Source organism: Bacillus rossius, chromosome 6 (assembly GCF_032445375.1).
Source record: "Bacillus rossius redtenbacheri isolate Brsri chromosome 6, Brsri_v3, whole genome shotgun sequence".
Taxonomy (NCBI): Eukaryota; Metazoa; Arthropoda; class Insecta; order Phasmatodea; family Bacillidae; genus Bacillus; species Bacillus rossius.
The window spans coordinates 83,047,692-83,051,631 of record NC_086334.1 but is presented as its reverse complement, the minus strand read 5'-3'; the positions used below and the strand labels follow the sequence as shown (position 1 = coordinate 83,051,631).

The 3,940-nt window shown below is 33.8% G+C and overlaps 1 long non-coding RNA gene across 1 annotated transcript; it reads right to left on the bottom strand.

The window, feature by feature from the left end:
• Positions 1–2,830: 2,830 nt before the first annotated feature.
• LOC134533579 (uncharacterized) lies at positions 2,831–3,585 on the bottom strand. The gene is made up of 3 exons (XR_010075343.1): positions 3,441–3,585; positions 3,180–3,351; positions 2,831–3,072 (listed from the first exon to the last, which is right to left on the bottom strand). It is a non-coding gene; the product is annotated as an uncharacterized LOC134533579 (long non-coding RNA).
• Positions 3,586–3,940: the final 355 nt, after the last annotated feature.

Below are 3,940 nucleotides of genomic sequence, written 5' to 3'. Positions count from 1 at the left end.
CTTATTAAATGAGTTCTTAAATAAAAGTGGAGTATGCGAACATTCTCGAATGTATTTATAATAAAGGATTTCACATTAAGTTCACCTTAAAAATGTTCCACAACTTCAGCAATAACATTTATATAAAAAATAAAATGTACACCTTCGGTTAGTTCTTCGTATTCCTCCACGGCATCCATTTTATTTTTCTTGTTTTGTGACAGTAAGTGCCGCTTAAATAGTTAGGGGCCCGATTTCCACCACTTAAACTAAGGGATGCTTAAGATTACTTAAGAGTTCCTTAACTGTTGGTGAAACGATTCAAAGTGCTAGGCAGCCCTTACACATGCCTTAAGCAGCTCTTAAAAGTTAGGGGACATTGGTGAAACCGGCCATTAGCCTATTATCTCTATACCACCTCTGGCCTGTGTACAAGTACACAGATTATACTAATGCGCGGAGCTCCTCTTCTCACGTCCTTCCTCTCTCGCATCTAGAGCTGTAGCAAACCGTAAGTATTCGTTACTGAGTAACGGGTGCGGCATCTAGTAACGAGTAACGAAACGTTACACACGAATGCATTTCGTTACTCGCATCTTTCGTATGTTTTACGCATGCGCGCGCTTATTCGTTACAAAGAACGATGTTTGTTTATTAATAAAAGTATAATTTGGAAATTCGTCGTCCAAGTTTTTTACTGTTTATTAAAGGTATTGTGTGTGTAGACAAAATTTTAGATTCGAACAGAAACAACGTAAGAAAGTATTTTTTACAAATTATAAATATGTATGTTTTGGTTTTTATTATTGCGTATTTTCACGTTTTATGTTCTTATCTTAAAATATATATTTTAATAAAGCCGCTCTAATGAGATTTAATTGTTTCTTGGTTAACAAAAGCTGTTAATTATCAAATATTTTTAATTGTTTATATTCGATTTATTTTTATTTACGCGATGTCATACTGTACGCGTACGAAATACGACTAGATTCGTTGCTGTTACATAACATAGCATGTGCCATGTTATGCGGAATCAGAAGTAACGAGTAACGATACGAAAGTAACGAGTAGTAATTGTTATAGTAACGAATACATACGGGTACACATTTTTTCGTTACATTTACACCTCTACTCGCATCCCTGAAGTAGAGGTGGGTCGAAAAGTATCAACAGTGTTGTTAAAAGTACTCGGAAAAAGTAATTGGGCTCAATTACAATTACTGTGGCGACAATGTAACTAATTACAAGTAAAAATTACTTTACATAGAAGTAATCAGTAAAATTACAATTACAATTACAATTACTTTCCGCTACCATTTTAAAACTGACTTACGAATAAATTTTTTTACACACTGTTACATTAATAAACATACATATATGTTTTGTTAAAAAAATGATTTCATGTAATGATTAAATTTATTATTTTTAATTAAATGAATAATATTTTAGGACAAAATAGCTTCAATAACATCAAATTACTTCATACAAGTCACTACCTGTAATAAAAGTAACACTCTTTAAATTTTGTAATTGACCTTACAAAACAATTGCATTTTAAAGTTCTCATCAGATAGATTCCCTCTCTTGATGGCAAAAACATCTTTACCAACACTAAAAAGACGCTCAACGGGAGCACTTGACGGCAGCGACGTGTTAAATTTTAAAAATGCAGATTTTAGGATAGGGTAATGTTGGAGACACTGTAAGTCGCTATGGCTGTTCATTAAGTAGGAATTTACTTCCTCCAAGACAGGTGAAACTGATGTAGTCAAAATGTTGAGAAAAATTGCCTCTTCGTCTCTGTTCACATTTTCTTCTGTCATAACAGAAGCAGAACTTGCACCACTAGCGAAGGCATCAATTTCATTTTTGAAGGAGGATACAGCTTCCTCTTTCTGTTGTCCTTCCAGCCAAGAAAATTTAAGTGATGGAATGAGGTCGGCAGCTGTTGTCAATTTATTATCTTCCAAAATTGAACCGAAACGCTTGTCTACACCCTCATGCAATGCTTTGGCCAAAGGTCTACAATAAACAACACTGCTGTCGTTCATCTTTTTGCCAAGTTCCCTTAAAATACTTGTTATTGTTGGCTGCAGGTAACCAGCGAACATGTTTTTTTCCGCTTGAAGTATGTTCAAGGCAAGTGCCAGTGGTTTCATTACCTGCAAAAATATTCAAAATATAAAATATTGCAAGCGACACAAGTTGTCATGTGATATGTCATACAAAAAGAAACAAACATATACACACATGTGTATATATACACACACACACGTGTGTGTATGTGTATATATACACACACGTGTGTTTATGTATATCTATAATATATCACAATAGTACAATTTTATAAAACATTAAACCAACATGAAGAGAAAATTAATCAGCTCGGTTAGTTAAATATGTATAAAAAATGTAGAATATTAAATAATGAGTAAAATATAAATATATTAGCTTTGAATACTAATATAACTGACAATCAGTTTTCAGTCATTATGACTAGGCTACAAAGCTATTTGTTAAAATATTCAACTAAAAACAATTTTATTTTGTTAGCGCACCAACTGTCATGTATATAAGAAAAAGAGAAAACATTATGTACAATGTCATCTTGAGATTTAAGGTTTTCAAATGATGTAGGAAGTTAGTACTAGCATAAATAAAAATAACTATGAGTTAATTAGTTGACTAATGCTGAAATAGAACTACAGAAGTTAAACTCTCGCAGCAGAGTCAAATTATTTGGTATAACAATAACACATCTATAATATGTAAAAAAAAAATATTACCTACCATAGCATACTCTACCAAAAAAGCCAATTCCGCAGGCCGAAATCGTGGCAATCCTAAACCATCTACAAGCTTATCAAGCATGTCTTCTCCATGTTGCTGAACAACAGACAAGAGACAGTTTACACTGTCATACAAACTGTTCCATCTAGTAGCACAAGGTGTGTAAAGCAATTTTCCAAATATTTCCTTTACTAAATCAGCTGCAACTGTACTTCTTTGTTTGTTCCAGAGGGCTTGACAGCGAGCAAATGTAGATCTGGCCACTTTTTTGAATGCTGGATCACTTTCTGCATTTTGGCTATCCTAAAAAATTAATACAAATGTTTAAAGGCAAATTACTAAATTATAAACTTCTAAAATTGTTTACATAAACTAGCAATTTAAATTTTTAATACTCATTAAAATCATACCTTTACAGCGACTAAGTTCAAGGTGTGTGCTGCACAACGTTGATGGGGAGGTAGAACGTAATGGAACTCGTTTTGACCTTCATCCAAAATACTTGACACATCAACAATCTCTAATTCATCGTCATTATCTTTATCTTCTTTAACATCTGTCTGCGAGTGTAAACCAAACATGCTAGAAATAAATTAAACCATTCCATTAATAAATATGAAGTAATCATTATTTAAAAAATGTAATATTAAATAAATAAATATAATAAATACCTGAAAGCCTTTACAAAGTTGGAGCCATTATCAGTGACACAAGCCAACACTTTATTGTGTATATGGAATTCTCTGAGTGCCTTGTGAATGGCGGCAGCCAAGATGTCATAGGTGTGTCTTCCAACAAGTCTTTCGATTGTTAACATGGCTGATTTACGTTGAAGAGTTTCCTCGTCTATCCAGTGGACTGTTATTCCGAGATATGATCGGCTAAAATGGCTCCAGCAATCTGCTGTGATTGCTACATTAGAAACTAAAGCTAGTTCCGCCATTAGCTTCTTCTTTAGCGTTTCGTAACATTCTTTGAGGCGTACAGCCATTGTCTGCCTACACATTACAGACCGACCTGGTGCTAAACATTGCACAAGATTCACAAATGACTCATCTTCTACAACAGAAAATGGTTGGAGAGTACTGCACACAAAGTTCAAAATCAGCCTGTCCACAGTTGCCTGACTTGCACCAGAGCCTTTTTGTGAAAATGTCAACAAAGCTTGTTT